Below are 27006 nucleotides of genomic sequence, written 5' to 3'. Positions count from 1 at the left end.
TCCTACTCAGTCACAGTTGCAGGCGACTAGCAAAGCCCATACTGTATTAGGGACAGGGCTGGTCTGCCCATGAGATGGACTGAGGTAGTTGCCTTGGGTGGTAGAATCCAATGGGACGGTGCCACCACAGCACTCCTCCTGCACTTCTGATGACAGAGAAATGGCTTCTGGTGGGATCTCATGAGAGCCCTGTGAAATCTGGTGAGATCTCATGGAGCTTTTGTGGGGTTCTCAAAAGATCTCACCATAAGCTGCTTCTTCTCTTCACCTCTCCACCATAGCCACCCACCCAGTAGAGAAGTGAGAAGTGGATATGGCTTCCAGGTGAGATCTTGTTGGGCTCCCACAAGTTCTCACCAGAACCAGGAACCTGCTGCTGAAGTCATACAACCCTAGTAAACTTGGGGGCAGCAGTAGGGCAGCACCTTTCCATTTTGCTTCAGGTGGCAAAATGGGGTGCACTGCCCCTGATTAGGGAGGGTGGGAGTGTGCAGCAGAAAGAGAAGAAGCACAACTTCAGGCAATACCAATGAGACGGAAACATGGAAGGTGCCTAAAGAAGCCAGGGTGGCTATCTAAAGAACTTTTAACTGAGTTAAGATTAAAAAAGGATGTGTACAAAAAATGGAAAAGGGGGGAAACCACCAAAGAGGAATTCAAACAAATAGCCAACACGTGTAGACACAAAGTCAGAAAAGCTAAAGCACAGAATGAACTCAGGCTTGCTAGAGAGGTTAAAAGCAACAAAAAAGGCTTTTATGGGTATGTTCGTAGCAAAAGGAAGAACAAAGAAACAGTGGGGTCACTCAGAGGAGAAGATGGTGAAATGCAAACAGGGGACACAGAAAGGGCTGAACTCCTCAATGCCTTCTTTGCCTCAGTCTTCTCCGATAAAGAAAACAATGCCCGACCTGAAGAATTTGGAGCAAATGATTCAGCAGAGGAAACACAGCCCAGAATAACTAAGGAGATAGTACAAGAATACTTGGCTAGTCTAGATGTATTCAAGTCTCCAGGGCCAGATGAACTGCATCCAAGAGTATTAAAAGAACTGGCAGATGTGATTTCAGAACCACTGGCAGTCATCTTTGAGAATTCCTGGAGAACAGGCGAAGTCCCGGCAGACTGGAGGAGGGCAAATGTTGTCCCTATTTTCAAAAAGGGGAAAAGAGAGGACCCAAATAATTACCGCCCAGTCAGTCTGACATCAATACCAGGGAAGATTCTGGAGCAGATCATTAAGCAAACAGTCTGTGAGCACCTAGAAAGGAATGCTGTGATCACCAATAGTCAGCATGGATTTCTGAAAAATAAGTCATGTCAGACTAACCTGATCTCGTTTTTTGACAGAATTACAAACCTGGTAGATGAAGGGAACGCAGTGGATGTAGCCTACCTTGATTTCAGCAAGGCATTTGACAAGGTGCCCCATGATATTCTTGTAAAGAAGCTGGTAAAATGCGGTCTTGACTATGCTACCACTCAGTGGATTTGTAACTGGCTGACTGACCGAACCCAAAGGGTGCTCATCAATGGTTCCTCTTCATCCTGGAGAAGAGTGACTAGTGGGGTGCCACAGGGTTCTGTCTTGGGCCCGGTCTTATTCAACATCTTTATCAACGACTTGGATGATGGACTCAAGGGCATCCTGATCAAATTTGCAGATGACACCAAACTGGGAGGGGTGGCTAACACCCCAGAGGACAGGATCACACTTCAAAACGACCTTGACAGATTAGAGAACTGGGCCAAAACAAACAAGATGAATTTTAACAGGGAGAAATGTAAAGTATTGCACTTGGGCAAAAAAAATGAGAGGCACAAATACAAGATGGGTGACACCTGGCTTGAGAGCACTACATGTGAAAAGGATCTAGGAGTCTTGGTTGACCACAAACTTGACATGAGCCAACAGTGTGACGCGGCAGCTAAAAAAGCCAATGCAATTCTGGGCTGCATCAATAGGAGTATAGCATCTAGATCAAGGGAAGTAATAGTGCCACTGTATTCTGCTCTGGTCAGACCTCACCTGGAGTACTGTGTCCAGTTCTGGGCACCACAGTTCAAGAAGGACATTGACAAACTGGAACGTGTCCAGAGGAGGGCAACCAAAATGGTCAAAGGCCTGGAAACGATGCCTTATGAGGAACGGCTAAGGGAGCTGGGCATGTTTAGCCTGGAGAAGAGGAGGTTAAGGGGTGATATGATAGCCATGTTCAAATATATAAAAGGATGTCACATAGAGGAGGGAGAAAGGTTGTTTTCTGCTGCTCCAGAGAAGCGGACACGGAGCAATGGATCCAAACTACAAGAAAGAAGATTCCACCTAAACATTAGGAAGAACTTCCTGACAGTAAGAGCTGTTCGACAGTGGAATTTGCTGCCAAGGAGTGTGGTGGAGTCTCCTTCTTTGGAGGTCTTTAAGCAGAGGCTTGACAACCATATGTCAGGAGTGCTCTGATGGTGTTTCCTGCTTGGCAGGGGGTTGGACTCGATGGCCCTTGTGGTCTCTTCCAACTCTATGATTCTATGATTCTATGATTCTATGATTCTAAGAAGGTTGAGTTGGGACCAGGTTAGACTCATAAAGCCAGCCCCTCTCTCTTTCCGTGCATAATTTTTATTAATTTGTAAAAATCAAAATACAAATCAAATTATATCAATACTCTTGTTTTTTACAGAGAAAATAAAAAGGACTTCCTTCTGCCATTCCACGAATCGTCCATAATAACAAAAAAATAAATAAATCCGCATTCCTTTGTATGTAGTGCCATAAGTCACTCTCATTCTTCCTTTTTCCATAGGCATTACCCTTTGCTTCTACAGAGCACCTTTGAAACCCACTAGTGTTATCTGTTCATCAGTTAAGCTTTTCAGATATTCCGTAAAACTTTCCCAATCTTTGACAAACCTCTGATCTTTTTTATATCTAACTTTTCCTGACATCCTGTCCATCTCCACATAATCTAGTAGTTTGGCTCTCCATTCCTCTATAGTCGGCAAACTCTCTTGTTTCCAGTTTTTGGCTATCAACACCCTTGCTGCCGTTATAGCATATTGGAACAGTTTGCAGTCCTTCTTTTTTATCTCCTTTCCTACCAAACCTAGTAAGAACGCCTCTGGTCTTTTAGCAAAAGTATATCTTAACATTTTCTTTATTTCATTGTGTATGCTTTCCCAGAACTCTTTGACCTTTTGGCATTCCCACCACATGTGGTAGAAAGTCCCTTCCCTTTCTTTGCACTTCCAACATTTGTTGCAAGATCCGTACATTCTGGCTAATTTTACCGGGGTCAGATACCAGCGGTAGAACATTTTCATTAAGTTCTCTTTTAGTGACACACAGGCCGTGAAATTGAGGTGATGTTTCCAAAGTTTTTCCCACTCTTCAAAATAAATGTTACGGCCAAAATCTTTAGCCCAGTGTGTCATTACCGCCTTAACCTCCTCGTCACCTAAATTCCAATCTAATAGTTGTTTATACATTTTGGATAGAGTTTTTATGTTATTCTCCAAAATCTCAGATTGGAATCTGGACTTTTTGTCATCAGATAAACGATATGTTTAAGAAAGACGTTAAAGGCAAAGGATATGCTGACAAAAAGCCAGCCCCTCTCTCATTCACCTTGAAGGCCAGTGTGGCTCCTCACTCAACTCCACTCCCTTTGGCAGTTAATATGATCCTAAGTCTTCCATGCAATAAGAGAGGAGGTAGGTGCAAACACAGGACGCGGGTGACGCTGTGGGTTAAACCACAGAGCCTAGGACTTGCCAATCAGAAGGTCAGCGATTCGAATCCCTGCGATGGGGTGAGCTCCCGTTGCTCGGTCCCTCTAATGCAGTGTTCCCCAACCTTGGGCCTCCAGCTGTTTTTGGGCTACAATTCCCATCATCCTTGACCACTGGTCTTGCTAGCGAGGGATGATGGGAGTTGTAGTCCAAAAACAGCTGGAGGCCCAAGGTTGGGGAACACTGCTCTAATGGTCAGGGGTCCCTTTACCTTAGGGGCAAACACACATCTGCTCCATGAACAGGAGCATGAATAAGGCAGAGAAACAGAACCCTTGTTCACTCTTACATTTTATGAAGTTGGAGGACCGTTTATATCACAGCAGTAAAATAAACAGCACACACATACAAATTTCCCCAACTGCTGGACAGATCCAGGGTCTAATTTTAGCAGTGTGAAAGCATAGTTTTGTGACCTTTGTGGGGGTTTTTTGTTTGTTTTTGCTTCTGCCCACTCCTAATCTGATATGCAGCGGAGAAGAGAGGGGAAGAAAGCAATCACTATTTACGGATTACAAACTCACTTGCCCAGCAGACATCATTTTCTTCCTTCAGATTCCGAAAGCTTCCCTTGAAGGCTTAGACTCCTTGCCCTCCCCGTTTATATATAATGCACAGGAAATCAGCCTGAGACATATTATTGTTTTAGGCAAACTCAGATGCAATTACCAAAGAGGGCCAAAAAAGAAAAAAGAAAAGAAAGAAGGAAAATAAAGAAATAAGTGCAGCATACTCCAGACTATAATAACTATGCTTCTTTCTGGAAATAGAGGTTATAATCTAACCATTAAAATTCCATAACCAACTGCTTTCAGCTATTCACAAGCCTGAAATGCTGCACAGCTTCCAAATTCTGCACCTACTCCTGCTTTGCCACTTCCAGGCCCCTGTGGAGAGTCATTTTAAGGGAAAGTGACTTCATCTAAATAATATTTAACTACCTGGCAAAGAATATCAACAGAGACAAATTGCCACCATATTTTAGCATATAATCAAGTCTGTGTCTGCCGCTGAAACGAATTGGAGGTGGCTGATGGGAGGCCTGTTTACCTCCAGAAGAGTACAGCACGCTTGGATTTGGCAGCGATCCAGCTCCCTTCTGCAAAAAGAGAGTGTGGTGTTTCGTGTGTGTATGGGTGTGCACACACGCACACAAACACACACACACTGTGTAGAGTGCAACGTTAGCCTTCTTCTTTTCTCTCCATGAAGCTTCGAGCCAGGCATTTTGCTTGCTTTGGTTAGCGTGCTAAAGTACATCTTGCCCAGCCAATCCTGGCAATCGTAAGACCTCCTGCTCACAACTTACCTGGATCCGATAGCCCAGGGGTGGGGAACCTCAGGCCCGGCAGCCAAATGCAGCCTGGCAGGTATCTGAACCTTGGGACCCTCCCAAATCCACAGAAAAGTCTCTCCCTCTCATGTCACCACCAACTGTGCTGATGCTGCTGGGACCGAGAGCAGGTGCTCACCTGATAATCTTAGCACCCAGGAAGGTTTGCATAGGGAGATGTGATATTTCAAGCAGCCTAGGCCCAAGCCATATGGGACTTTACAAGTTGCAACCAGCACTTTAAATTGTTTTTTTTTTAAAAAATAAATAGCAATTTCAACATAACAACTTATCAAAACATATCATAGTCATTATTTCCTCCTTTTCCCCACCCCCCTCAAACCCTCCGTCCCCTCCCCCAGAGACTTCCCTCAGCTCCTCTCTCTGATTTCTCAACACATATTATTCTCTGTATGTTACAAAATTATGCAGATCCTTACATTATCTATCTACCATATTATCAATCAATAAATTTGTGTATGTTTATTCAAAACCTGCCAAGGAGTCCAATTCATTTGGTTGTCTTTTTAAGTAATTTGTGAAAAGTTCCCATTCTTCTTTAAAGTCACAGTTGTCCTTATCTCGCAATTTATATGTCAAATTAGCCAGTTCTGCATAATTCATCAGTTTCTCTTGCCACTGTTCTTTTGTTGGGATTTGCTCATTCTTCCATCCTTGTGCTATCAAGACTCTTGCCGCTGTTGTTGCATACATACATAAATAAATTCTTTATTTTCCTTGGCAGATCTTGTCCTACAATCCCTAACAAAAATGCTTCTGGTTTTTTAATGAATGTCATTTTAAACATTTTCTTCAATTCATTATATATCATTTCCCAAATTTGTTTAACTTCTTTACATTCCCACCACATATGATAAAAAGTCCCTTCTTTTTCTTTACATTTCCAACATGTATTTGACCTGGTTTTGCACATTTTTGCTATCTGTACTGGTGTTATAAACCAGCACTTTAAATTGTGCTTGGAAACAGACTAGTAGCAAGTAAAGTTGTATTAGCAGATGGGTAACATGCTCCAGTCCCAGTCAGCAAATCAGCATCTAGGCAACAGTAGTGTGATGGCCTGGGAATTGGATTCAGAGGCTGAACCTGAGGAATCCCAGCCTGCACAGGAGTCTCTGCCTCCAGGACCAGCTGAGCCGGGGCTGGGGCTTGAACCTGAAGGGCTCTCATCTGTGCCGGATCCTCAGGAGTAGACACCAGCTGAGTCTGCTCTGGCTCTGGAGGTGATGGAGGGCCCATTGCCTGCAGGTGCTCTACTCTCAGCCCCGTCAGAGGAAGGTGAGGTTGCCTCTGAGTCCAGTAACCCTCCAGCCTCTCCTGAGCTGCAGAGGCTCAGGGCAGAGAGGAGGAGGGAACTAAGTTCTTGCAGGAGTGCTCGCCTCCAGGCCAGGAGAGGCGAGTCACCTCTGGACCGGGACCACCCTATGCCTTGGGGCAGATAAAAGCCAGCCAGCCCAGTCCCAGGTTGCGGTAGCAACATTGTTGGTAACCTGTTGCTGCTGGCACCCTGTCCTGCCTGCTCTTCTGCCAGAGTTCCTGACCACACCTGACTCATTGCCTTGGACCCCGCTTCAGTCTTAATGGACAGCCTCCATACCACACCCTTGACCTCGGACTGGACTTGGACCATGCCGCACGGTAACCCCCCAGGACCAGCACAAGTAGTGACAGTCCTTCCTGGAGTCCCAGCGATGGAGAGGAGCCACCATCATCCCACCCCAAAATCCATAGAGCAAAGACAGAAAGCTATCTGATTGATTGAGTTTAGGATAGAGTATCCTGATGTGATATTAGAGAAAGGGCAGTGCTTCTTGGTGGTGGTGTCAGCGACTGGAGCTCCACTCACACCACTCACACCCTGAGCACCATGCACGATGAGCACCTTGAGTGCTGCGCACATATTTAAAATTTAGATGGCATAATATAGATCAAAAAGCCACAGTTCTATAATGCAACAGGTAATGCAGTTTACAATGAATGTTTCAACATGAGACCGAAGGACTAGCATCATAACTAGGAAAACTAACCCAATAATCTCCAGGTGTGAATGGAGCTTTAGTTATTCATTTCAGCAACCTTTTGGAGTGGGAGGGGGAGAGAGAGTTGTTCCTATGGTCAAAACAACTGGGGAGGAGAAATCCATGGTGATCTATTGCAATTCACATAGAGTTCTACCAGTAGATCCTGACCTAATCTCTTTCCATCCCTGGTCAAAACTGCAAATAATTGGCAGGATTCTGCTGGGTGGTCATTTACATCTCTCCCAGAAATTTTAACTGGATCCTCATTGCTGGGTTGGAGGGAAGGGAAGAGAATGAACGAGGCACATTTTAATTATTGAAAACCACCTGCAGGCTTTTGCAATTTTTAATTCAAACTCAGACATTAATTCATTGTGAGTGCCTGGCAATTAATTTTTAGTCATTCGTGAAGCTACACCTGTTTTCTGGTTAGTTTGGGTGGAGGAGCAAAAGGGAGAGTGGGAAATATATTTGGAGGAGCAGCCTCTACCCTTGGAGTCCTTCCATGTCTTTTCTGCTGCCAGTTTGTCATCTGAACGACCATTTCTTGAACTGAATTTCCTTGAACCCTCCACACCCTTGGAATGCCCCTTTTGGAGGACTTACACTGGACACAACTGAGACAGTTTCAACTGAGTCAACCAAGTCCTGAATGAGATGAGAGGGGCAAATAATGCCAGCATATCTTTAGCTGAGCTGAAGTTGGGGACTTAATGTTGCCTGCACCCTGCTGAGCCAGGAATCAGCTGACTGAACCAGAGATCCGCTGCATCCTTAACTGCCCACCCCAACAGCCAGAAGCAGCTTAGTCATGCTGGCCACATGACCCGGAAGCTGTACGCCGGCTCCCTCGGCCTATAGAGCGAGATGAGCGCTGTAACCCCAGAGTCGTCCACGACTGGACCTAACGGTCAGGGGTCCCTTTACCTTAATACCAAGTATTTAAAGGAAAATTGGTATGATAAGGTTTTTGGTTTTTTGAATAAAGCCTATCTCCTTGATTGCTGATACTCTTATTTTTTATGGTGAAACAGGGGAAAACATTAAAAAAACAGAGCATCCAGTGCAGCCTTGGATACATTATTGAAGAACCCTCCTGCAAGGAAGAGTTGCTGTCTTGAAAGTGTTCATTTAAAACTTATTCAGACCCCAAGTTAATAGGGGGGAAATCTCTGGTGCCTCAGCTCCACTCCATTAATGAAGTATTAACAAGGTGATCTTATTTTAATGTGGAAGATGAAAGCACGGCACATGAATTTCTCACTAACACTTCTTGGTATCAGAGGAATTATGCCAGCGCACAAGAACATCAATGGGAGGGACCGTGTGTGTGTGTGTGTGTTGGACTGGGGAGGGGATAGAGCTAAATTTAACCAGATCTGGTTATCTGACATGCCCCTCCCTCCCACTATAAACTCTCGGTTGAAAATTCATTGCTGAATAGCTACCGGGTGATGATAAAAACCCAAGCCACATGACTGCAGCCTACATAAACTTCATCCTTGGAAGTTGACGACTTCCTTGTAGTTAATGGCCTGATCCTATTGTCAGGTATCACAGCTGCAGAAGGGAGGGGAGAAAAATAATTCCCCAATAGTTTTGAATGAGTTGTCAGCATGCCATAATCAACAAATTAATGCAGTGACTAAAGGTACTTGTGAGACCCAAAGTGCCAACCCACAGAACAGTCATCCACTTGTTTGTGAGTGAATCGCTCTTCTGAGAGCACCTCCTTTGGCAGTGGGTAGTTCTGCTATCCCCCTGCTCTGTTGTTTCCCTGTGATAGAGTGAGTCAAGCACACCAAATACTGAGAAACACATGGCGCTGCCTGTTGAGTCTCTCATGAATCACTGTTCTGGGGTTTCATCCTTCTAGGCAGTAGGCATTTTGAGAGTAGCAACAGTAGGTCTTGCCTCAATGAGGCAGCTGCAAGGATTGAAGTTCCCCACCTTCCCACAGCTGCCTAAGTCCCCTCCTCTCCAGGGTCTTTTCCAAGCAGTCACAAGCTGTGTCTGCACACAACCAATCTCTGCTCTGCTCTTTTCATTTCTCTGGATGTTCTAGGAGACCAGGGGGAAAGGGAGCTGGTTGCAGGAGGAGGTGGAGACTCCCTGGATATTTTAGCAGCCTGCCTCAACGCTGCTTCTTGACCAACCAACCTCCTCTCCAGCCTCGGCTTCATCCTCCGATTCTGGATTTCTTTCTGCCACAGACTCTCCCTGCTCACTAAATCCTGTTGCCTCTTTAGCTTCTGACACTTTCTCCTCCCAGTCTGCCCCTTCTTCTTCCTCTGATTACTTATTTCACCCCACCACCACACCCCTGGCTCTGAGCCTTCTTCCCATGGGGGTTCCCTTGAGGGTACCCCAGTTGGTGTGTTCCACTATTCCTCTGCATCCAAACAGTCCACAACAAAGGCAGAATTATTCTATACAGTATTCCAGTTCTACTACTATTCTCTATGTTCCATCACTTAAGTAGTCGGCATTGTGCCATCTGAACCCAAGAGGGAGTTATCAGCACACTTGGGGAGCGAGCACTGAAGTTTGCAGATGTACACACACACACACACACACACACACACGAAAGAAAAAAACAAAAAGGAGTAGGGGCCCAAGAAACTATTCAATGAGGACTGGGTGAGCTAACTACCCACAAAATGCTAGAATGACAAGTGAGATGAATAAAAACTGAAATTACCCTGGGCACAAGTCCTCAACAGCCTTGCAGATTAATACAAGAACATAAAATAAACCTGCTGGATCAGGCCACAGGACCAATTATTCCATTATCCTGCCTTCACAGTGGACAAGCCTCCAGGAGGCCTGCAATAAGGACCAGAGCACAACAATTCTCCTTGATCCTTGTATTGGCAGAAGCCCTGCCGCAGATACAAGAGTTTGCTTTAGAACAAACATGCATGAGATCAGACTGTGTGTTGTGCTTATTTGGGAGCTGTGATTTTTTCCTTTGCTGCTGTTGTTTAGTCGTTTAGTCGTGTCCGACTCTTCGTGACCCCATGGACCAGAGCACGCCAGGCACTCCTGTCTTCTGCTGCCTCCCGCAGTTTGGTCAAACTCATGCTGGTAGCTTCAAAAACACTGTCCAACCATCTTGTCCTCTTTCGTCCCCTTCTCCTTGTGCCCTCCATCTTTCCCAACACCAGGGTCTTTTCCAGGGAGTCTTCTCTTCTCATGAGGTGGCCAAAGTATTGGAGCCTCAGCTTCAGGATCTGTCCTTCCAGTGAACACTCAGGGCTGATTTCCTTAAGAATGGATAGGTTTGATCTTCTTGCAGTCCATGGGACTCTTGAGTCTCCTCCAGCACCATAATTCAAAAGCATCCATTCTTCAGTGATCAGCTTTCTTTCCTTTACAGCAGTGTAATTTGTCTAGCTTCTCTCCCCTCCACCAACCACGCTTTCTTAAGTGTGACATCAAATTTAATAAAGCACTCACCAAAATGAGAGATTAATAGAGCTGTCGAGAATAACATGTCGTGCTCATAGTCGCTGTGCAGCCTTCCAAGCCAAGAACCCCAAGGCACCTGTTGCTCCTTTCAGGATGGGCTAAGTATTACTCTTCGAAAGCCCAAATGGCAACATTCATAGACATAGGAAGCTGTCTTCTATTGAATCCAACCATTGGTCCATCCAACTGAGCATAGTCTGCATTTATTGGCCGAGGGTTTCAGACAGGGTCCATTCCCAACCCTACCTGGTCCTTTTGTTTTTTGCCAAATCCATCTTTGGTTCACTCTCTTAAGGATTTTGCACATCCCTAAGTAAATAAGTAAGGGACGCAGATGGCACTGTGGGTTAAACCACAGAGCCTAGGACTTGCCGATCAGAAGGTCGGCGGTTTGAATCCCCGTGGCGGGGTGAGCTCCCATTGCTCGGTCCCTGCTCCTGTCAACCTAGCAGTTCGAAAGCACATCTAAGTGAAAGTAGATAAATAGGTACTGCTCCGGTGGGGAAGGTAAATGGCGTTTCCCTGTGCTGCTCTGCTTTGCCAGAAGCGGCTTAGTCATGCTGGCCACATGACCCGGAAGCTGTACGCCGGCTCCCTCGGCCAATAAAGCGAGATGAGCGCCGCAACCCCAGAGTCAGCCACGACTGGACCTAAAGGTCAGTGGTCCCTTTACCTTTAAGTAAATAAGTAGCACCAGCAGGGGATATCTGCTTGTCATGTTGCACTTCGGATCAATCCGACCCAGACATGATTTAGCTCCGCTAAAAGTTAACCTCATCTTGTGCTTCTGCTCTGTGCATCTAAGTATGCAAAAATGTGTGCATGGATATAAAACCTATATTTAAATATACAATCAACAAAAAGGCTACTTTTTTTTTTGCTCTGTGTTTCTTGCAAAGTTTTATTGTCTGCAGTGACAATCTGTCTTTTGAAGTGCAGCATTTGAATGAATGCATAATTTAGGCTGCATAATTTGGAAATAAAAATAAAAAAACCCCACTGTCCCTGAATATGCCACTTACATAAGTGGTATTGCTTTGGGAACATAACTGTACATTTAGAAATTGCACTTTGGGATAAATAATTCACATTGCCAAATATATAGATCTATATTCTTTTTTTGCTCATTTCCTAACTGCTTTGCTAAAGTAATCCTCCAACCGTCTGATTGCAAAGAAGATTTGTTTTAAGGTTTAAGTAATTCATTGAACAGCTCCAATCATATCAAAAAATTCAATTTACATTATTCCCCATGAGCAAGTAGATTAGAGATAAGTATTTTTATTTTATATTTAAAAATGTATTCCAGAAGGGAAATTGTGAAGTTTCTTACTTAATATCAAACCTGATGTTTTTAGGTTTTTGGACCCATGCTCCATGAAATCCATCATTAATTTGGAAAAACAAGTTAGGGTGGGTCTCCTATATCTCAAAAGTCTGATCCTATGACCCCAAGTATGTGTTATGTGTGTTTTGAAGTGCATCCATTTTTTAAAAAAAGCATTATTTACCAAATTAGATTCATTTCATGCTACACATTCCCATACTTTATATTCCAGTAACTGACATAGCAAGCCCATTGTGGAAATTTCACATTCCCCAATCTGCCCTTTCTCCTTTTAATCAATTTGGTTAATAAATCCATTTCCACCAGCTCTGGACATTTTACTAGGCAGCTCCTTATCAGACAGGGATTGTTGGCAATTCCACTTTCTTGCCCACACTATATTTGCTGCTATTAACAGAATCCTTCCTAATAATTTCAGAATTGTGGTTATCTGCTCCTCAATCGCAATAAACAGAATCACCATGGGAGTGTTGACCAGTATAATCCCGTCAGTATAATCCAAGTAATATCCAACATATACCTAATACAGTGGTACCTCAGGTTAAGTACTTAATTCGTTCTGGAGGTCCATACTTAACCTGAAACTGTTCTTAACCTGAAGCACCACTTTAGCTAATGGGGCCTCCTGCTGCTGCCACGCTGCCGGAGCACAATTTCTGTTCTCATCCTGAAGCAAAGTTCTTAACCCGAGGTACTATTTCTGGGTTAGCGGAGTCTGTAACCTGAAGCGTATGTAACCCGAGGTCAAGGTACCCCTGCCCGTACGGGCCAGTCTTCACAGACTCTGGGGTTGTGCGCCCATCTCACTTAAGAGGCCAGGGGCCAGCGCTGTCCGGAGACACTTCCGGGTCACGTGGCCAGCGTGACAAAGCTGCATCTGGCGAGCCAGCGCAGCACACGGAAACGCCGTTTACCTTCCCGCCAGTAAGCGGTCCCTATTTATCTGCTTGCACCCGGGGGTGCTTTTGAACTGCTAGGTTGGCAGGCGCTGGGACCGAGCAACGGGAGCGCACCCCGCCGCGGGGATTCGAACCGCCGACCTTTCGATCGGCAAGCCCTAGGCGCTGAGGCTTTTACCCACAGTGCCACCCGCGTCCCTACCACTGTATTTATATCCAATGTTCAACTGTCATTGTACAGTCCCATCACATGTGCAAAAACTGTGCATAGTCTCAGTGGTGGAGCAAGCTGATCAGGCGCCAGGGCAACACGTGTGCCCTGCGCCCAGGGGTGGGGCCAGTCGCCCACAGGGGTGGGACAAGATGGTGCAGGATGCTCCATGGGGTCTCCAAGGAATCTGCCTGCCTCCTCCACTCAGCCACCCTACAGCTGAGGGGTAGGCAGCAGGCAGACCGTGTGGGGCAGCACAGAGCCTGCGGGTGCCCAAGCCACCACGTCACTCCCTGGAGAGATGCGTGGCTCAGGCGCGCTGCAGGCCCTGTGATGAGTGCCACCCGGCATTTTGTCACCCCCTCAGTGGTGACACCCGGGGTGGACAGCCCCCCACCCCTTCCTCTGCCCCTGCATGGTCTAAATGCATGGCGACAGTTTAAAGAAAGGGTGCTTAGACAATCCAGATCAGGATAGAAAAAAATAGAGGAGCAAGATCTTTCTTCTGCCTACTTTTTGCATTCAAGGCAATTATGTTTCCCTCTTACTGACTCTCCTGTATTCAACCAGCTCCCTTTCAGTGAGGATGAGAAGAAGGAATATGTGCTGAACTCAAAAGGCAGCCCAACATCTCCCCCCATCAAAGAGTGAATATGCATTTATGAACTATGTCGGCGCCACAGACTCCATACACTCACGGCTCATACAGGTGTGACTCATTGCATTTAGGCAAAGTTCCTTTCAAGGTTAAAAGGAAAGGCAGAGGGGAGGGGGAAAATCATGCTTCATGGAGGAGGTGAATACACCAGCACCGACTCAATATCTCTCTTTCCTTTGAAACAAACAAACATTTTGAAGGCGATTTCCCACCAGTCTGCGAAGCACTTTACGGAAGGCTTCCACTCTTCAATATTGCAGCATCCTAGGTGCAGTGAGAGTTGAGAAGCATTTGATGCATTACAGCAGGATTCAGAAGACTTCAGGCTTTCCAGGTCTATTTTGGTTTTTACTCCATCAGAAAGAAGTGGCTCACCTGGGAAGACACTCTTTTAAGAGTTAAGGGACTTGGAGTGTCTCTGAGTACAAGTAAGCCCAGGGTTTGTGATCAGCACCAGAACCAAGCTCACAGGCACGTTCACACTAAGCCCATGAAGTGGCCTTATACTGACATAGACCATTGGTCCAGCTAGCTCAATATTGTCTACACTGCACTTATTGGCTGAGGGTTTCAGACAGGGTCCACTGGTAGAGCCTCTTCAGGATTTCAGACTGAGGTCTCTCCCAGCCCTGTTGGACAAGTGAGCCTGGGGCTTTCTGCATGCAAAGCAGATGCTCTACTGAGCATCCCTTCCACATATACACCTCCTTGGATCATATGATGAAGAAAGGTAGTATGATACAAATCCAAATGAATCATATTCCTATGCAGAGAAGCAATAGTCTTTGTTGCTATCATTATTATTCACTTGACCTTCACCCTAAGCCAGGCATGGCCAAACTTGGCCCTCCAGCTGTTTTGGGACTACAACTCCCATCATCCCTAGCTAAAAGGTCCAGTGGTCAGGGAAGATGGGAATTGTAGTCCCTAAACATCTGGAGGGCCAAGTTTGGCCATGTCTGCCCTAAGGTCTGAGGGCAGGTTTGAACCATTTAAAATACAGTTCAAAATCATTTAAAATCTAACTGTTGAAAAAAAAATGCAACTCCTCTCCCCAAAATAGGGTGGATCTTGGAAGTATACAGTACATCTCAGGGGTCAAAGTCCAGGGTAGAGGGTAAAGTTTGAGATTCCACCGAGCCATCGATGTTATTAGCCATGAATAGACATACCTGTCCATGACTGCTAGTTTCTGCCTCAAGCATTGCTTTGAAAAGATAATTGAAGGGTGAAAGGTCTTTAGTTATTGCTAAAATTAGACAATGGGAAGTCAGAATCTCTTTGCAATCTAGCATAAATCACAGAAATGATAGGCTCTGATAGACCTACCCACCATAGATGTGAAAGTTCTGGTTACCTGTCATTCCCTCTGTTTCTGAATAAAAATAGCCCAATGAGGAAAAAGCATGCTCTGTAGTCTTGGAATGCTGACTGATCACACAATGTTGGATACAAAGCCTTGGGGTGTGGGGAATGGAGAAGCTGGAATCCTGACCCACTCCAGGCTGCAACATTTTTGCAGCTCCTACCGATGAAGCATTTTTGATAGACCTCTGCTCCACGAATGTGCATAATCGTGTTTGCTTGCAGTAGCAATGCCCGTAATTATACGTAAGAGTGTTTCTTTTTATCATTCCAGAACGTATTGGCAGTTTAATCTCAAATGGGAGAAGGTATATGGAAAGAAAGAGCCATCTATGTGGGCAGATGTTCAGCTCCATTTAACAGAAATCACTGTCATTAAAACAGAAAACAAAGTAAAACACAGACGTTGTGAGGGGGAGGAGGAACCTCTCTCTAAAGGTTGTTTGTTATGTGTTTTTATTTCCCAGGCATCTGAGTGCAGCGTGGATTTTGGTCTCCAAAGAATTAACTGCATTAGTGCAGGCAGGGGGAGGAAATCGAGAAATTAGTATTGTTCTTCCCGCCCGACACATCATGAGAAGTTCATGAAAGGTGCAGCGTACGTGTTGATGCTTTATTATTATTATTATTATCATTATTATTATTATGCAGTGGAAACTTGACATCATTTGAAAAAATGGGAGATTAAGTAAGCTCCTCATTTTACTGCGCAGATTTTACAGATCTCCATCTTTCAAGAACACTGTGGTTATAACATTGAAAGCTTCCCTATACAGGGCTGTCATCAAATGTCTTATCTCCTTAGCTCGGGGATCACATAACTCCATATGCGCCAACATTTCTCCAATGAAAATAGGAACATCTTTAAGAAAAAGCGGGACATTCCAGGATCAAATCAGAAACTGGGACGGCTTCTGAAAATCCAGGAATGTCCCTGGGAAATAGGGGCACTTGGAGGGTCTGAAATGGGGCACTGCCCCCATCAACCCTCAACCATGCCCTTAGCTAGCCAGCAGCTGTGTGCCTTCTTAGTCATAGTCAGTCTGTCCATCTGGAACTCAGCAGAAAGGAGCTTTCGGAATCCTCAGAATTATTTTCAGATTGCCCAGTAGAGTAGGTGTGGGCAACCCTGTGCCTAGGCGAACGAAGGTGGGGGGTGCCATCACGGCCGCCCCCCGGGATGTGCGCCGCTCACCACACACTCCCGGGATGTGCACCCTGGGACGTGAGCCCCCTGCAATGCGCCCCCCCAGGATGCGTGCAACACCCCCGTGACTCTGTTAGCATATTGATGTTCCGTTCCACCTAAACAAATGTGTGGAGCTGTTGTATGTCACATGTCTGTTTACATTCCAGCACAGCTTGCTGGGAACTTCCATTTGTGTATAGCTTTTGCTTTATGGTTCCTGCTCTTGGACATGAAGGAGAGTAGACATGTTTTTTCTTTGTCCTGATCTATGCTGAATAAACTGCTTGTATATATCCTTTACATATGCCTCTGTCTGCCCTTCCAATGCTGGCTTGCGTGCTCAGCTTCTGAAGCTCTGAGTCACAGTTTTGATGCAGAACCGAGGACTGGAGTTCGACTAGCTGCCGGCTGGTGGGCTGGAGCCAGCTGGGGGCCCTGCCAATTGCCCCCGTTCTCTTGGACACATTGCAACAGACACGTGCCTGCCATGCCCCTGCCTTTTCGCCACTCTGGATGCTGGAGGAAGTTGTTCTGCCACTGTGCCTAGGTCTCTCTATCAGGCACACAAATCTCTCCCTGAACCATATACTTCCCAAGCCCTGCTTCACACATACATACTCCACAAGTGCTTTTCTCCTGCAGGAATGCCTCTTGCTTGTCTGAATGTGGCATGGAGAGGGGTGTGTATGCATGCTTAGAAACTAAAAGCAATTTTTACATTTGCTGCTCCTGCCCATTTTTGCCTCTCACCCCACCCCCCACTGTCATGTGGCCATCAGATGATTACCCTAAAAGGGTGAATCCTTTGTAGTGATAAAAGTTCCCAATAGCTGCTCTGTTGGATAGTCCAAAAAATGATTCAGAGAGAAGTTGCTGCATACAATTCCTGACTTCCCTGAAAGCAAGCAACGTGCCCAATGGTGGTCCCATCAGGAAATTTTTAACAGCCATTTTAATTTTTAGTGGGAGGACACTCTTTGAATAGTAGAATCCGTGCTATTTTTCTAGAAAAAGAGGCACCAGAACTCACCAAAAACACCTCCCTTGTTCTCTTAGAATGGCAATGGCACCCACCTGAGAGGTGCTGGAACTGAGTTCCAGTGAGTTCCCATTGAAAAAAAGCCATACATAGAATCACAGAATTATACAGTTGGAAGGGACCACAAACATCATGTAGTCTAACTCCTGCAATGAAGCCCTGGTGTGTCTGGGGCCCTCCTGGCTTATCATTCTGGAATTTTGGCCCCCAAATCCTGCCCTGAACATAAAAGAAGATAGTTGAGAGATGAAAACTCGGCGGAGGAGAAAGAAGGGATTCTGGCTTTGATGAAACAAATTATGTAGAGGGGGAGAAAACCCTTTCATTGCCTTTGCTGGGTGCTGGGCACAGTCCCTAACCTTGTGAATGGAGAAGAGGCATTGAGAAGCAGCCAGCACAGCTGTGCTTGAAGAGCACAAAAGATACAGAGGCAGCTGATGAAAGGAGAGCATTTTAGCTGTTGCACCTGGAACTCTTTTGATTGTGGTTTCATTCAGTTTAAAATGGGGGGGGAGGTGCACTGATAAGAGCAGAAAGTAATTGGCACCTTCCGCTGACACCCTCCGTCCTTTGAACTCACCCACACCCCCCTGAACTCTTCCACAGTCAGGAGCATGTGTGTAGCTAGGTATGGAAAGAAAACCCTGTGGTTTTGGCTAACGGGTTGCAGGCTGCTACCCAAGCCAGGGAAAGAAATGGAAAAGGTCCATAGCCATTTCAGCTGTGGGCTCATAGATCAGAGCAGAATAAGCTTACTAAGTGCAGGTACTAGGAGTGTGCATTGGCACAGTGTATACTCCCAAATTACATGGTGAATTCTGGTGATTAGGGAAAGGTTTCCAGCTTTCTCATTTGGATGCTGCTGCTGCTTGCAAAATGGCTTGAGGTGGAGCAGGGCTGACCTAAGCTTCTGAGTAGTCCTGTGGCCCCGGAAAACAAAATAAAGCAAAAACAACTTGAGAAATTTCCCCGGAGAAATTAAACAAAGCTGACTTGGGAAATGCTCAGAGCTCATGAGGGAAGATGGGTGTGGGGCATTTCATTTTGGTGGCCCTGAATTTAAAACTGTGTTGTTGCTTTTTGTGTGAACATATCCTTTCTCCCAGTCAATGGATAGAGTTGCATTGCATCCCGGTGGTGGTCTGGAGCCCATCTGCCCAGCAATGAACACTGAAACAACAGAGTGCTTGCTGTGGGCTGACACTTCACCTACCCCAGTCTTCCCTGGAGATTTATGCTATTGTTCCACTATGCAAGTTAATGATGAGCTAAATTACCGGCAGAATTTCAGAAGAGTTGGTTATGATGAAAGTTATGATGAAAGATGAAGAATAAACATCTTCAGGCTTGTGATTTGCTCAACTGGCACCAAAACTCTCAGAAACGCATTGCAAAGTAGATTTGACTGCAGTCTATGTGTGGGCATGTGGCATAGAGGCAGAAGGACCTGAATGTTCAATATTTCCCAAGGAAGTGCCACTAGCAGAGCTAGGAACAAAAACAGATGTGTTACTTCCAGCATCCCTCCCTTCAAGCCCTGTGATTGGACAGCTTTCTGATTCCCTCTGATTAGGAGCAGGACGTGATAGTCACAGAAGAGTTCTTCCTCCCCAATCCTGCCTCACCATGGCATTTTCCTTATATGGTAAGCTTGGGGAATATATTGTACGGTGTTGCAGACATGATGTCTGGAGTGCTGTTCTTGAGAGTCCCATGGACTGCAAGAAGATCAAACCTCTCCATTCTTAAGGAAATCAGCCCTGAGTGCTCACTGGAAGGACAGATCCTGAAGCTGAGGCTCCAATACTTTGGCCACCTCATGAGAAGAGAAGAGTCCCTGGAAAAGACACTGATGTTGGGAAAGATGGAGGGCACAAGGAGAAGGGGATGACAGAGGACCAGATGGTTGAACAGTGTTCTCGAAGCTACCAGCATGAGTTTGACCAAACTGCGGGAGGCACTGGAAGACAGGAGTGCCTGGCGTGCACTGGTCCATGGGGTCACGAAGAGTCAGACATGACTAAACGACTAAACAACAACAAGAATAGAAGAAGAGTTTGGATTTGATATCCCGCTTTATCACTACCTGAAGGAGTCTCAAAGTGGCTAACCTTCTTTCCCTTCCTCCCCCACAACAAACACTCTGTGAGGTGAGTGGGGCTGAGAGACTTCAGAGAAGTGTGACTAAGCCAAGGTCACCCAGCAGCTGCATGTGGACGAGCGGAGACGCGAACCCGGTTCACCAGATTACGAGTCTACCGCTCTTAACCACTACACCACACTGGCTCTATAGAAGTAGCCCATATTGTTTCTGGCTCCAAGATTCACACAAACCTGACACACACCCCTAGTAATTATTGCTAGGAGGCGCCTCTGTCTGTTTCTCTTTCCCCTTTCCTTTGTAAGACAAAGGGATCACTTTGTTCAACAATTTAAGCCTCTCCATTCAACAGAGGTGGTGCCGCAGGGGCAGCAGAGCTGGCAACCGACCATCTGGATCTCATTTGCCAAATCCCTTACATTAAGTACATGACTAACAATGGAACTAAAATACTTACCCAGATGTCATGCCATTCTAGCAAGCTATTTTGTGCCATTGTGGCGGGCAGAAGGGGGTGGGGAAAAGAAAGAGAGCAGCCCCCTTGATGCTTGGTGGTGACAGGTGCCTCTGTAATTTAAATGCAGGTCAGTTTTTTATATTTTTATATTTTTAAATAGAACATGTTTATTTAACTTTCTCAGCAGGCAGGGAGGCTTTTAAAAGACCATCATGCTGATGTTAAAATAATAAGGTCCACCAGCTTGGCAATATGATTGCTTTTCTTATTACTCAGCTTGCGCTGGGAAGCCACATCTTAATTCCAAAGGTTATGGCTTTTAAAGCAGCAGACCTTCTGTTTCCCTCCCCTGAATGCAAGCTGTGGCAGAATAAAAGCGAGTCGGGAGGAGGGAAAGAGAGAGATGGTGAACTCTTGCACATATGCTAATGTGGCTTGTTTCTAAAAAAGCTCCCCCCCCCCCCGTCCCCATGCAAAGGTTTGGTATCAGCTGTACCGAAGGAGGGCCCGCAAAACTGCTCAGCAGTCACTTTTTGCCAGATGAGGGATTAGAAATTCACTTGAGGGGATGAGGAAATAAGATAGAAGGCAAGGGGATGTGGCAGCATGTAATTATCACTGCTTGCAATGGCTTCCTCTCGCCGTCGTGGATTTTCAACATCGGCTGAAGAGTTGTTTGCATGGGTTTTGTCGTTCACCGGCCTGCATCCTGTGGTCTGTGGTTATTTAATATAGGTGCTCAGCACACACGATCCTGAATGGTAGGAGTGCAAACGGATGCACTAGATCTATTCCCTCCAAAAGCCGTCGCCTTCTGAAGTGGCACAGTGATGAAAATGCTTGGCAAAAGAGGTCTCTATCACCAGCTCAAGAACAACACATATGAAGAGCTTGGAAGGCTAAACAACAGATAAAGAGCAAGGCCACTTGCAAGCACAATAGATGGGTTGATATCAATGTTATGGAGAGCAGAGGTCACTTGAACACAGCCACATGGCGTCCTTTTCTGGCACCCAGGGCGTGTTCCTTCAGCAGGGGCTGGACACAGAGGGTCAACAGAACCCACCACCCTAGCCCAGTCCTCACCACCTATGGGAGAGTTGGGAAGTGGTTAACTGTGAGTGACTGGGGACGACAGACGACATGTGCCTTAGAGATAACACACTGCTTTCTAAAATATGGGGAGAAGTGGGATGATGCTGTGTCTTTCAGCAGTGGTTGAAAGGACTGCAAGCATGGACCGATATTGTGATACCCTTTGGCAGTGCCCCTTTGCCGCCACAGCTGGGTGGTGAATCATGTGCTAAGGGAGCCGAGCTGGCTCCATCCAGGCACTGGCTGAAGCTAGGAAAGCCAGTCAGGAAAAAAAATAATGTCTCCAGCAGAAGACAACACTGATCTCTAAGTAAATGCATGCCATTAGTGGTACCGTAGGAAAGAAGTAGTAGGAACAGGACTTCTTTGTCCATTTCCCCTCCTTTCTAGCCATAGCTGGCAAGTGTCCCTTATTTGAAGGGACAGTCCCTTATTCCAGCGCCATGTCCCGCTGCTGTCCCTTATTGATGGATGTCCCTCGAATGATGTCCCTTAAATTTCAAAGGAAGCAGCTCCTCTCACTCCCTCCCTGCCGGCAAGGGAGGAGAGAGGCTCCAACTGTGTTGCTTGGCTGTGTTGCTCACCCAATAAAAGTCTAAGAATGACTGGGGGTGTTTGGAGCTTTCATGTCTTGTGTGTGGCTAGTTAATGCAAGCTGAGGGGTTTTTTGAATGCTGGACGTCATTTTGTTGCACATGCTGCTGCAAACTTTGCAGTGCAAAGCCAGGCCGGGGAGCCATCTTAAGTTGAGGCTGCATAGGCCTTGTGGTACATGTGATTCAGATTCTATTCAGTTGAACCTCTGGTTACAAAGTTGGATGGAAGCTACCAGCATGAGTTTGACCAGACTGCAGGAGGACAGGAAGACTGGAGTGCCTGGAACAGGTGAGGCTGCAGGTCCCTTATTTTGGCTGCTGGTCCCTTATTTTCAAGGCTGCTGGCCCCTTATTTTCAAATCTGTAAGTTGACAGCTATGTTTCTAGCTAAGCCATCTTTCGAAGGAAATCCTCAGCTACATGCCACCCCAAATTTCATGGAGCGGCTGCAGGAGATTCCAGGGGTTCACCCAGGCTTGTTTCCATTGGAAAATCAAGGCACAGCGGAGTCTGCAGTGTCTTAGAAATGTGGTTTATTCACATGTCTTTACACCCAGGGCTATTTTTCCACCAGAACTCAGTTCCGGCACCTCTCTGGTGGGTACCATTGCCATTATAAGAGAACAAGGGATGCATTCATGGTGAATTCCAGCACATCTTTTCCTAGAAAAATAGCACTGTTTACACATGAAGTCTTTGATGGATTCACAGCATTTACATCTCAAGAGGGGCTTGTCCTTCCCAGCAGCACGACACTGGATTCAGAAGTATTCTAGGCACCATCCCCATGTCTCACTATAGCCACCTGCTCCAGTCAGCCAGAAGGTCTGTTGCCCTCATGCAGTTCTTCCCACTCTGTCCTCCTCCTTCCCAGCAGCCATTGCAGCTCCCCCCCCTTCTGCATCCAGCATCCCCCCTGTCAGCCTGGCAACCTCCATTTCAAAAGGCAGCTTCTCCCTTTCTTGTCTGATGCTGAATGTCTCACCTTTTGTTTGGGGTAATGACTCTGCTAACTTGGATGACACCTCTCTAAGCCCAGTTGCTGAGGAAGCTGGCTTGACTTCAAACCTCACATTTACTAATTTCTGAAATTAAGGGGAGAAGCTGGCACACAGGATTTTCAGGGAATCCTTGCTCCTTGCAAACCCATAATGATAATATTGCCCCAACTCTTTCTGCCTATTTCTGAAATAGCATCCAATGTGTGGAGGGCTTCAATCCCCAGGTGCTCATAAGTGTGGAAGAAATAAATTAAATATGAGCTCTGCTTTGCAGCTGACTAACCCAGCTGTTTTCTTAAGCCCAATATTTATTCACTCTGCTTTCCAAATTAGCCCCCTACATAGTCGTCTTTGCCTCTTTGCATCCAACTACAAATAATTAATACACCCTCTAAATGCTACTTCAGTGGACTATAAAGCCCAATGTGACCACTAATTGTAAGATAAAAGCCCTTTGCAATGCATATAAAGTATGATTCGCTACCCACCCTCTTAACAGAGACTAAACAATCCTATTTATTTCTGGATTCTTAAGGAACTATGTTGCCTTAGTCTCCCAAACATCTGCGGAAAGCCCCATTAACATGATCTGGAAGAAACAGAAATGGATTTCTAATAATTATGTGAACTTCAAAGCAGATGGTATACATGGCTTTCTTTGGATGAATAATATTTCTGGGCTGAATTAGATAATAATAATAATTTTTATAATTTCATTTTTTATAACCCATCTGATTGGGTTCTGACACTGATCTCCCAAGCTAGCCTGATGCATTGTGAGTGCACACCATCACCCCATGCCCATACTATGAGCTCTCTCTGTACAAAGCCAAAACTAATTGGCTAGGCCTGCAGTGACATCGCGTTCTCTAAATACTCCCTGATTGGTTGGGATGTTTTAGAAAGGCAAAAGCATATGGCACCAGCTTGAGTTCTGCAGGTGCTCATATCAGTTCTGTTAAGCCAAGGGAAGGAAGTAGGCAAAGATCACATAGTCTGGTGGAAGGCAATGGCAAAAGTGCAATGTGGCTTCACCCTTTGACCACAGTCACATACCAGATTCTGAGGAATGATATAAGTATCATTGCTGGCAGGTACGTACTTTCTCATGCATGGCAGAAGAAGACAACATGGTATCTTCTTCCCTCCCACCAGACCAAGAGCAGGAGCACCCTGCACCCCACAGAATTGAATCCTCTGCTCGCCAGCTGCTGAATGGAGGATTCCATCCTTCTGGGGTCTGCATTCCCATTCCCATGCTGGTGAACCCAGATCCCTTCAGTCTGACCACCTGACGCCCTGCTCCCTGACAGTACCAGATTGTTATGAGCAGCCAAATCTGACCAGGGAAAGTCAGGGCTGTCTTGGTCTGATTCAGTCCAAGCCCAGTTTCCCTCAAAGCAAATCCCGAATTTGGTTTGGGATATGGATGGATCGAGTACACAGCCCCCGGTGTAAGCCAACTCTCCAACTACAATGGTACCTTGGGTTAAGAACTTAATTCGTTCTGGAGGTCTGTTCTTAACCTGAAACTGTTCTTAACCTGAGGTACCACTTTAGCTAACGGGGCCTCCCGCTGCTGCCGCGCTGCCACCATGCAATTTCTGTTCTCATCCTGAAGCAAAGTTCTTAAACCTGGGGTACTATTTCTGGGTTAGCAGAGTCTGTAACCTGAAGCGTCTGTAACCCGAGGTACCACTGCAGAACGGATGGAGTCAGTACCAATTTCAGTGTTCTGATAATCTTCTGACCCACATCTCATGTTGCACATTCCCCCCTAACTATGAGATTCCCCCTCCCTTTCTATTCCCTTCTGATTTTCAGAGGCAGTCCTCATCTGTCCATCTGTGATTCCTTTCCACTCCATTAAGTTATTATAATATACAGCCATAAAGATAATACGAGTGTAAATTATTGCATTAGCATTCCAGTCATCAACACACAAAGCCCCCAAGTGAAGACAAAGAGCTGATATGCCATTTATTTGTAAAGATCAAAATCCAGAAGTTAAACACCCTTTTACTAAAATAATTGGAAAGCGGGAGGGGGAAGCTCACTGCTGCTAATTTCCATTTAACAGGATACAAAACGTGACTTCATATTTGTTTATAGGTTAGTAGAAATGAGGAAATTTGTAGAAGAATAACTGGGAAGAATTCAATGATTATTTTTTTCCTGAGAAAAGTTCTGACTACACTGACTATACCAAAGCCATTAGGCAGGGAGGAGATGTAGGCATTTAGACCCTTTTCTGGAACCCCTCCTTTCAGGGGACAAGCAATAGAGAGAGAAAATATTGTCCCCGCAGTGTGGGGAGTACATTCCTTACATTGCTGAGACAGTCAAGCAAGGTTGCTCATCTTTCCACAAAGGGAGTTATATTACCACTTGAATTGCAGTATTGGAAGACAGAATGTATCACTCATTTGCCTCAATATGTTCTCTGATATATCTCACTGCACCCAAAAATGGGTCCTTAAGATGTTCCTTCATCAAAGGAAGCTGGTAAATTCTCAGAATTTGATTGAAGGTCCTGGCTTGTTCTGAACCAGATAACCATATTTTACTAATCTCCTCCTCCTCCTCCTCCTCCTCTTCTTCTTCTTCTTCTTCTTCTTCTTCTTCTTCTTCTTCTTCTTCTTGTTCTATACAGTGGTACCTCACAAGACGAATGCCTCGCAAGACGAAAAATGCGCAAGACGAAAGAGTTTTCCGTTTTTTGAGTCGTTCCGCAAGACGAATTTCCCTATGGGCTTGCTTCGCAAGACGAAACGTCTTGCGACTTCTTGCGAGTTTGTTTCCTTTTTCTTAAAGCCACTAAGCCGCTAAGCCGCTAATAGCCGCTAAGCCGCTAATAGCCGTGCTTCGCAAGACAAAAAAACCGCAAGACGAAGAGACTCACGGAACGGATTAATTTCGTCTTGCAAGGCACCACTGTACTCCGCTCATCCTGGGTGTCATCAAACATGTTTAAAAAACATAATAAAACATCAAACATTAAAAGCCTCCCAATACAGGGCTGCCTTCAGATGTCTTCTAAAAGTTGTATAATTCTTTATCTCCTTGGCATCTGATGGGAGAGTGTTCCTCAGGGAGGGTGCCACTGCCAAGAAGGCCCTCTGCCTGGTTCCCTGTAGCTTCACTTCTCATAGTGAGGGAACCACCAAAAGACCCTCAGAGCTGGACCTCAGTGTCCAGGCTGAATGATGGGGGTGGAGATGCTTCTTCAGGTATAATGGGCTGAGGCCATTTAGGGCTTTATAGGTCACCACCAACACTTTGAATTGTGCTTGGAAATGTACCAGGAGCCAGTGTAGATCTTTTAGGAGCAATGTTATATGGTCCCAGTGGCCTTCCCAGTCACCAGAGTAGCTGCCACGTTCTGGATTAGTTATAGCCTCTGATTCACCTTCAAAGGTAGCCCCACATAGAACTCATTGCAGTAGCCCAAGCTACTTGCTTGGATGAAACAGGAAGCTGTATTTTTCTTGAGACTTTGGGATTTAATTGCAGCATATCAAACATGGAGAAGGGCTGCATACACAGGCTCAAGGCTTATTCCTATCTCTGCTATTAAGCTGAGATATGATCATCCACACACAGCCATTGTCTGTATATGGCTATATTACTGTACATTTCCCACACAAGTCACTAAGTATGAATTAGGGATGACTGGCACCTCTGTTACTTACCAAGTATCACTGGTTATTCATGGCCCTGTAGAAAGTGTGGAAGAGAAAGTCTTAAACTTCAAATGACTGAATTTTAAAATAAGCCAGCAGAGTGATGTTAATGTGGCTTATTAATAATTGTTATGCATCACCAGGTGTCAACGTTCTGCTCGGTACATGTACAGGTAATAAGAACATACTTCTTTTTGAAGGCAACCTATCAATCTGTTGACTTTTCATTTTTAGTCATAAGGCAGCACTTGTAATGCTGCTATTTATTCATTTTATATAGTATTTATGGGTATGTAAAAGGCTTTGATGATCTCATTAGTTCATATGGGAAATAGTGTTCAAAGAAGGTGAAAGAACAGGATATTCTGCCCACGGGCTCAAAGTAGGTTGACACCTTTATTCATGAGTCCATCATGAATATTTAGCCACCAGCAACCTGATCTTATGCATGTTTACTCAGAAGCAAGCCTCACTAATTGCATTAGCCTTATTCCCAGTTAAAATGTGTTTAAGATAACTTTTGTTAAAAAGCCTGAAGTTTTCCTTTTAGGAATTCTAGGTGCTGAAATCACAAAGGAGCAGAAAATACTATTTATGTATGCAAACACAGCTGCACAGATGTTACTGTTAGGAGCTTGTCCTACACTCGAGTAGGACCCTGGCAGAGACACATGCCCGACTGGCATGTTCTCTTCCACCTGGTTGATCGTTAGGGAGCTTCAACAGCTT

The sequence above is a fragment of the Podarcis raffonei genome, chromosome 7 (genome assembly GCF_027172205.1).
Source record: "Podarcis raffonei isolate rPodRaf1 chromosome 7, rPodRaf1.pri, whole genome shotgun sequence".
In the NCBI taxonomy this organism is placed as follows: Eukaryota; Metazoa; Chordata; class Lepidosauria; order Squamata; family Lacertidae; genus Podarcis; species Podarcis raffonei.
Note: the sequence above shows the minus strand (reverse complement) of the source record.